Source organism: Adiantum capillus-veneris, chromosome 17 (genome assembly GCF_014529385.1).
Source record: "Adiantum capillus-veneris isolate H3 chromosome 17, ASM1452938v2, whole genome shotgun sequence".
Classification (NCBI taxonomy): domain Eukaryota; kingdom Viridiplantae; phylum Streptophyta; class Polypodiopsida; order Polypodiales; family Pteridaceae; genus Adiantum; species Adiantum capillus-veneris.
The window spans coordinates 69,130,833-69,140,517 of record NC_140947.1 but is presented as its reverse complement, the minus strand read 5'-3'; positions in this window follow the sequence as shown (position 1 = coordinate 69,140,517).

Below are 9,685 nucleotides of genomic sequence, written 5' to 3'. Positions count from 1 at the left end.
CTCAACCGCCTCGCCGCCGTCGTGCCGCCACAACGCTCGATCACACACACACTCTCACTCTCTCTCTCTCTCTCTCTCTCTCACACACACACACACACAAGGAGATGGTGAAGGAGAAGGTGGAGATGGAGCAAGAGCGGCTTCTATTGCACAATGAGAGAATGAGTAAAAATTAGGTTTAGTGGCTTTTATATGAGCTCACCCCATTCACACTTGGGCGCCCATACTTAGCCAACTAACTCCTTGAATATTCCAGTTAGAGTGCGCCTGTCATCGGCGATCATCCTTACCCTGTTCCTATTGGTCCGACAAGCCCGGTACCTGACTCTAAACAATACAACGTTTATAGATCATAGGGTGTCCGTGTGCCGTGAGGGTTAACAGAACACGTGTCACAAGCCGTCCAATTCCGATCTGCCTCATTTGTAGGCAAAAATTCATTGCTAAACATAGCTTCAAAAGCTGCCTAACTCTGTGGTATGATATTCTTCTCCTTGAGAGACATCCACCATTTGTAGGCCTTGCCTTCTAGAGTTAAGCTCGTTTGCAGAGCTCTGACTGCGTCCGGAGCACGCCGTAAGGCGTGAATTCCATCCCACTTGCTGCTAATTACTAACCTAATTACTAACCTGCTTAATTAACTAACTGTGCACAAATCAAAAAACACAGAAAATGCAGAAAACGCAGAAACGCAAGAAATGCTAACTGTGTAAGCTGAAATCTGAGCTTAATAGAACTAGCAAAACAAAGCTTAACAGAACACAGAAAACTTGAATGTAGTCAACAACATTGTGTCTTTCTCTACTGTTTTTGCATAACAACAATAATCAAACTTAAGCCGCGCCTTTCCTACATAAAAAATAGCTTCAATACAATTTACAGGTCGCCATTGGAGCTTCACGTGCAGCAGCTCCCCGGCAACGGCGCCAAAAATGTCACGGCTAGGGACTTGCTACGCGCCGTGTGCGAGCCACAAAGGCTCCTAGCACACAGTCATACAACAGACAAGCTCACAAGGAAGAATGGTGTGCCACTCACCTTCCTGCGTAGTTGCGAATGAAGGATTCCCACGTCGCGAAGAAGAGGGAGACGCCGCTACGCCACGCTCAACCGCCTCGCCGCCGTCGTGCCGCCACAACGCTCGATCACACACACACTCTCACTCTCTCTCTCTCTCTCTCTCTCACACACACACACACACAAGGAGATGGTGAAGGAGAAGGTGGAGATGGAGCAAGAGCGGCTTCTATTGCACAATGAGAGAATGAGTAAAAATTAGGTTTAGTGGCTTTTATATGAGCTCACCCCATTCACACTTGGGCGCCCATACTTAGCCAACTAACTCCTTGAATATTCCAGTTAGAGTGCGCCTGTCATCGGCGATCATCCTTACCCTGTTCCTATTGGTCCGACAAGCCCGGTACCTGACTCTAAACAATACAACGTTTATAGATCATAGGGTGTCCGTGTGCCGTGAGGGTTAACAGAACACGTGTCACAAGCCGTCCAATTCCGATCTGCCTCATTTGTAGGCAAAAATTCATTGCTAAACATAGCTTCAAAAGCTGCCTAACTCTGTGGTATGATATTCTTCTCCTTGAGAGACATCCACCATTTGTAGGCCTTGCCTTCCAGAGTTAAGCTCGTTTGCAGAGCTCTGACTGCGTCCGGAGCACGCCGTAAGGCGTGAATTCCATCCCACTTGCTGCTAATTACTAACCTAATTACTAACCTGCTTAATTAACTAACTGTGCACAAATCAAAAAACACAGAAAATGCAGAAAACGCAGAAACGCAAGAAATGCTAACTGTGTAAGCTGAAATCTGAGCTTAATAGAACTAGCAAAACAAAGCTTAACAGAACACAGAAAACTTGAATGTAGTCAACAACATTGTGTCTTTCTCTACTGTTTTTGCATAACAACAATAATCAAACTTAAGCCGCGCCTTTCCTACATAAAAAATAGCTTCAATACAATTTACAGGTCGCCATTGGAGCTTCACGTGCAGCAGCTCCCCGGCAACGGCGCCAAAAATGTCACGGCTAGGGACTTGCTACGCGCCGTGTGCGAGCCACAAAGGCTCCTAGCACACAGTCATACAACAGACAAGCTCACAAGGAAGAATGGTGTGCCACTCACCTTCCTGCGTAGTTGCGAATGAAGGATTCCCACGTCGCGAAGAAGAGGGAGACGCCGCTACGCCACGCTCAACCGCCTCGCCGCCGTCGTGCCGCCACAACGCTCGATCACACACACACTCTCACTCTCTCTCTCTCTCTCTCTCTCACACACACACACACACACAAGGAGATGGTGAAGGAGAAGGTGGAGATGGAGCAAGAGCGGCTTCTATTGCACAATGAGAGAATGAGTAAAAATTAGGTTTAGTGGCTTTTATATGAGCTCACCCCATTCACACTTGGGCGCCCATACTTAGCCAACTAACTCCTTGAATATTCCAGTTAGAGTGCGCCTGTCATCGGCGATCATCCTTACCCTGTTCCTATTGGTCCGACAAGCCCGGTACCTGACTCTAAACAATACAACGTTTATAGATCATAGGGTGTCCGTGTGCCGTGAGGGTTAACAGAACACGTGTCACAAGCCGTCCAATTCCGATCTGCCTCATTTGTAGGCAAAAATTCATTGCTAAACATAGCTTCAAAAGCTGCCTAACTCTGTGGTATGATATTCTTCTCCTTGAGAGACATCCACCATTTGTAGGCCTTGCCTTCTAGAGTTAAGCTCGTTTGCAGAGCTCTGACTGCGTCCGGAGCACGCCGTAAGGCGTGAATTCCATCCCACTTGCTGCTAATTACTAACCTAATTACTAACCTGCTTAATTAACTAACTGTGCACAAATCAAAAAACACAGAAAATGCAGAAAACGCAGAAACGCAAGAAATGCTAACTGTGTAAGCTGAAATCTGAGCTTAATAGAACTAGCAAAACAAAGCTTAACAGAACACAGAAAACTTGAATGTAGTCAACAACATTGTGTCTTTCTCTACTGTTTTTGCATAACAACAATAATCAAACTTAAGCCGCGCCTTTCCTACATAAAAAATAGCTTCAATACAATTTACAGGTCGCCATTGGAGCTTCACGTGCAGCAGCTCCCCGGCAACGGCGCCAAAAATGTCACGGCTAGGGACTTGCTACGCGCCGTGTGCGAGCCACAAAGGCTCCTAGCACACAGTCATACAACAGACAAGCTCACAAGGAAGAATGGTGTGCCACTCACCTTCCTGCGTAGTTGCGAATGAAGGATTCCCACGTCGCGAAGAAGAGGGAGACGCCGCTACGCCACGCTCAACCGCCTCGCCGCCGTCGTGCCGCCACAACGCTCGATCACACACACACTCTCACTCTCTCTCTCTCTCTCTCTCTCACACACACACACACACACAAGGAGATGGTGAAGGAGAAGGTGGAGATGGAGCAAGAGCGGCTTCTATTGCACAATGAGAGAATGAGTAAAAATTAGGTTTAGTGGCTTTTATATGAGCTCACCCCATTCACACTTGGGCGCCCATACTTAGCCAACTAACTCCTTGAATATTCCAGTTAGAGTGCGCCTGTCATCGGCGATCATCCTTACCCTGTTCCTATTGGTCCGACAAGCCCGGTACCTGACTCTAAACAATACAACGTTTATAGATCATAGGGTGTCCGTGTGCCGTGAGGGTTAACAGAACACGTGTCACAAGCCGTCCAATTCCGATCTGCCTCATTTGTAGGCAAAAATTCATTGCTAAACATAGCTTCAAAAGCTGCCTAACTCTGTGGTATGATATTCTTCTCCTTGAGAGACATCCACCATTTGTAGGCCTTGCCTTCTAGAGTTAAGCTCGTTTGCAGAGCTCTGACTGCGTCCGGAGCATGCCGTAAGGCGTAAATTCCATCCCACTTGCTGAGAAATATATTCACTGCATCCTTATTGCGGTCTCCGTCTTCTCCCTTAAAAATCGGTGGTTTGGTATTTTTCAACAACTCATCCACCTCTTTTGCAGTGAGAGTGTGCAAAGTATCAGCAGTTGGGCCTTGCCCTGGATTAGAAGGGCCTTGCCCTTGTGTAGCAACTTGCTCATGCATGTGTGTGTCAGCAGGACTCTTGGACTACTGTTGCATTAATTGAATCATTAATGTGGATACTTTGTGACATTTGCATTTAAAGCTTTAAAATTTTCATCCATGACTGACATATGTGTCTGAAGTGCACGAAATTCTTGAATGTCGAGCAATTTGTAAGTGTCATCACCTGTCGTAGCGTCGCGGGTACTCTCCTTGAGAGGATCCGGCCATTGGCCATCATGGGCAGGACCAGGCGTACTTTGCTCAAAATCAAAAGTCATATTGATATCTGAATCCGTGGCGACACAGTGCGGTGCAAGGAATAGTCAGAAAAATACATGAGATTGAGAGCACTTGCAAAGTGTAATTAGCCTTCCTAATTTCGTCAAAATCGATAGATCCTGGTGGAAATTGATACAAAATGTCCGCCGTATAGGGAATTCCTTAAGTCCTTGGTAGCCGAATCAATTATGCTTGCAACCGTTAATTGATTTTGGAAGATCCCGTCGGAATGCTTTGATTAAATTTCCAAGTTTCTGCCGGTAATACGCAAAAAATATGTGTGTCAAAGTGTTTTCCGGCCGTGTCAATATGCCGAGCCTTGCCGAATCCGCACACGAGGGAGGGGGGGTACCCCACTGTGGGTCCCGGGGGGTTCACTATATGTAAGACCACTATATCACGTGTGTTCAGGCTCTTTTTCTAAAATCCCTATTCTGTGAATTTTTTAGGAAATATAATGAACCCTTTTCTTTTAAATTCTGTAAATTTTTTTGAGATTTGTATGTAAATTTATTTATGTAAGTCTTAAGGGATTTAAATACCCTTCTATTGAACTCATGTGATAGGTTACATACTATGTAAGATGAACCCCCCGGGCTGTGGGTATCGTCCCTTGTATTTGAAAAAAAGGGTTTGGCCACTAACCCCCAAGGGGTTGGGCGCCCGTCAAATGTGTAAAGAAACAAGCTCAGTGGCTATGGCCGCTTACAGTAGTGCGCGAGGAGGGAGATGAAGCCATGGCGGTCGCTACAGTGCACAAGGGGCTTTGGCCCTGGGTTGAGAATTACTCCCCCACCTGGCGCGATGCCGTAGAGCCCGCAAGGGTTGTGTTTGGTGCAGGTCCTGCCTCAGCGGCTTCTCCTTGCAAGGGGAGTTTTCCACGATTTTTGGCATGTCGTCCTCCTCATAGGAGAGGTACTCCACGGTCCCTTGACCCCGACATGCAACTTGCACATGCAAGTTTGTGTGGCTCCCCTCCTCCACGGCTGTGCCTTTCCCCAAAAAAAGAACCAAGCTCTTGATACCAATATTAGACAAGGGGAACTAGAACCTCGGAGTCCACCACCCAACCACCCACTATATAGCATGGCCCTTGGCCCTTTGCCCTAGTTGGACTCCCTTTCCACACTGCCTAGCCCGGCCTTGCCCTTGTCTACTCCGACCTTGCCGGTGTCCTGACAGCCTAAGGTATGAAATTACCTTCAAACTCAGCCATGGTAGCTCTCCAAACGATACGCAAGGAGGAAACATGCAAATTGTGTGCCATTCGTTGGTTTTTGGCCCTGCCTTAGGGTCGAGAAAAACTCCCCTTGCTATTGCAAACCCAATGAGCTCAAGCCCTCGACGAATCGACCTGCTCCTTCCTCACCTAAGCGGTCTTGCACACAACCAATTTCCTCACTTTTGACCTTCTATTCTAAGCCGCCTTGCACACGGCCGACCACACCTTCTTTCCCAAGGCTTGCATGAGCATGCAATCCCGTGCCATGAGACTTGAGCTCCATGACCTTCCCCCATTCCCAAGCTTGAAGCTGCTATGATACCAATGTAAAGCCCATGAAACTGTTGTGGAAATATATCCCCACCCTACCACCCTTTAAATAGGCCTTTAGCACTTTGTATATAGTATTCCCCTATCCACATCTTGGCAACTTGCCCTTGGCCTAGGTCAGTGACCCCCCCGGTTTTGCCCTTGGCCTTACATTTGCTAAATGAAAATGTCAATCCATAATAAGTGCCGATGTTAATCTCGAACATCAAAAGTCACTATCTAGTCAAAAAGCTTTTCAGAAAGCTTTAAAAAATGTCAAAAATGTCCATGTCATATACGATAAAGAAAAAGTCTTCAATTTGAATATGGCAAGAAGATCTTGGTCTCTATATATGATCGGATTTAATATAGGACCAAATTTCGTTGAGAAAGAGAGAGACAAACTCGAATAATTTTCTTTAAATTTGCTAAAAACACCAATTTTTTTCGCATTTGTCGATGTCAAAAAGTATCTCGCCTTGCCCGCAAATTCCCCCTTATAGGGTTTTCTTAAGAAGGGTGGCTCCTCCTTGGGCACCAAATGTGAAGTCAACCACCTCCAAGCAATGGCAAATCGGTCAAGCAGCGTAGGGATAGAGGAAAACAACGTAGGGCACAAACCAGAGGTTGAGGGAGAGGGGTGTTGATGTGTTTCTTTATCCCAAACTAAAATGCACACGCAAAGAGGATAAGATTGCCAAGTTTGGTGCAGGTCAAAGCAACCCTACCTTCCCCGTCAAGCAGCTATTCTCGGTTAGACCCTACTTGAACTTGTCCATCATGGCTCAACTCATGTAACCTTTTCCTAAGACCATGCCCTGCTTTGCCTAAAATAGCTTCGATAACAATATGAGACTAGGGAGTCTGAATCCTACCTCACCTCCTAGCCTCTTGCCCTAATATAGGCAAACCCTTGAGCTCAGTTTAGATTGGCCCCTAGCCTCTAGACCCTTGGTCTAACAGCAAGCCCAAGGGGGGAGGATAATTTGCAATATATTCTAGAAATAAAACATTTTTCAAGTGTTGCAAAGAAGGGAACATAGCCAAAGATTGCTTAGCCAAAGACTTCCAGCATTTGCGGGAAGAATGATCATCCTCCTTCCAAGTGCTTCTAGAAATACAAAGGCAGAACCAATGCCAATCCGAAGCCTAGAAGCTCAGTCTGACTGGCAATAGAAAAAGACAAAGATGAAGATGAAGAAGAAAACGATGACTACAAATATGATGGCATTCTCTAGCTTTTGTTTTTTCCCTTTAGCTATCATTCTATTTTGTTTAGAGATATCTTGGATTAGTTTGGTCTCAATTTTTATACATCCATTTCAGGGGAAGGCATGCAATGTCTCTTGGATTAGAGATGGTATGTTTCTTGGATTGGGGATGGTCTCTTGTATTGGAGATGCTTCTAAATTGGCGTGTGTGTCAAAGGTGTCAATTTTTCATAGTCTAAAACCCAAAGGGAGGACACTTTAACCTATGATTGTGTGTAACACCTCTTGTTTTAAAAAGATGCACATGTGGCATAGAACCATGTGGTAGCATGTGGAAAAGTCACCTAAGGGGTGTGGGTACCCATTGGGGCCATTACTAGGGGTGTGGCTTCACCAAGAGATAGTTAAGAGGTCCCTGAAGTGGCTTGAAAGGTCACCCACAAGTTCTCAAGTGGATTGGGTTGATTTGGAGCTTCCATGTGATGTCATATATCATGCCAGATGAGATACCTACACTAGATCTATATATCGAGTCTCTTTGTACCACTTTTGTCAAAACAAGTAATCAAGTTTGTGTCTACGCCTGCATCATCGCATATGTCATCGCTCGCATCGTCACTAGAAGGCTCTAGAAGAATCTAGAAGGATCCAAAATATTCTAGAAGGTTCTAAAAGTATCAAGAACATTCTAGAAGTTTCTAGAAGCTTGAAGAAGATTCCGGAAGTCTCTAGAAAGCTCTAGAAAGTTGAAGATTCTAGAAGCTTGAAGAAGATTCCGAAAGAATTTAGAAGTCTAGAAGGATCCAAAATATTCTAGAAGGTTCTAAAAGTATCAAGAACATTCTAGAAGTTTCTAGAAGCTTGAAGAAGATTCCGGAAGTCTCTAGAAAGCTCTAGAAAGTTGAAGATTCTAAAAGCTTGAAGAAGATTCCGAAAGAATTTAGAAGTCTCTGGAAAGCTCTAGAAAGTTGAAGAAGAATCTAGAAGAACTAGAAGGATCAAGAAGGTTCTATAAGATTCTAACCTCCTCAAGAAGAACCTAGAAAGTTCTAACCTCCTCAAGTAACATCCTCAAGCACTAGTATAAATAGGGATCTTGGGCCACAAGCACCTCAGTCTTGCCAACACAGGTTGTGAGGCTCCTATGAGGAAGTCCCTCTTCTAGTTCTTATGTTCAAGTCTTGTCCTTACAACCAAGCCTTGCCTTGTACTTGAGTCATGTAATCCAAGTCTTGTATCAAGCTTTCTTAATAAAGTATTAAGCCTTGTAATCGATATTAAGCTTATCATCAAGTCCAAGTTCTTATACATTGTGAGCGCCTCCTCTTGCTCTCTTCTAGCTCTATACGCGCTCTTAACAGGTGTATCCATTTGGAGATGGTGCAACCGACGGTCCTTGGCATGGCCCTCACAATCACATGTCATATGTTGACTAGGCATCCACATGTAAAAGGGCTCTCACACATTAGGGCTACAAAACAGCTTGCACCCTAGTACATGGATTGCCAAGTAGGGTGCTACAAAACTTGCACCCTAGTATAGGGATTGTAAAGTAGCATGCACATTAGGATTTGTCACATGTCATATCTTGACTAGACATCGACATGTAAGAGGGTTTACACACATTAGACGCTACAAAATTCGCACACTAACAATTTTGCAAGAAGGGTTTGATAGAGGGTAAGTGTGATCGACCTTAGAACTCCTAAAAGGTCTATTGCTCCAAATTTTTGGAGGAGCAATTGTTCTAAGTGCATCCATGGTGTTTTACTTGCAGCAGCTTGGCCTTGTGGCAATGGAAGTGGGGAGGCATGGCTTCAACAATTATGTATTTATCATTTAGGTTGTGTTTATGTTTTAATTTAAAAGCTTTTTCTTTAAGTTTCTTCATTGTGTGTTGAATCTACTCCTTGAGCTCCATAATATGTCAAAAGACCTTGGTTGTGAGAGTAAATTTCTAAAAAAATAACAAATTTTGTAACTTTTCATAAGAAGAGTGATTTTCTATCATACAAATGCTAAGACTAGAATTTGAGTTGGTTATGTAGGCTTTGGAGATGAATTGCTTCGTTATACATAATTGCCTTTTTTTTGAGGTAATTTGTGACAAATTACATGTTAAGCACTATAGTCAAACAAGAATAAAGATTAAAAAATCTTGCAGAATGCAACCAAAATAGACACAAGGGTATTTTGGGAATTTCCACAAATTAGAGGGGTATTTTCCCATTTTTACCATCAAGAAAGTAAGTAAGGAGAAACTATATACATATCATGTATTTACAATCGTACATTACTACACATTACACCCACGAGAGACAACCGTGGGAACCACCTCCCCAATAGGAAAGCGGAATACACCCAAGAGAATGCAACTTGTGAGCCTGGAATCCTCAACCTTCGAAGGTTTTTGTTTTGTTTTCGGAGTCGGGCGGGGCAAGCCCGGCCGCTCCCCTTATCCACCGTAAAAGTGGACAAGAAGAACCACCATGACTATGCCACGAGAAACCGAAGGCAGACACGTCTCACCAACTGAGCTAAGTTTCTTGGGTAATTTTCCGATTTTAAATTTACGCCCACGATAT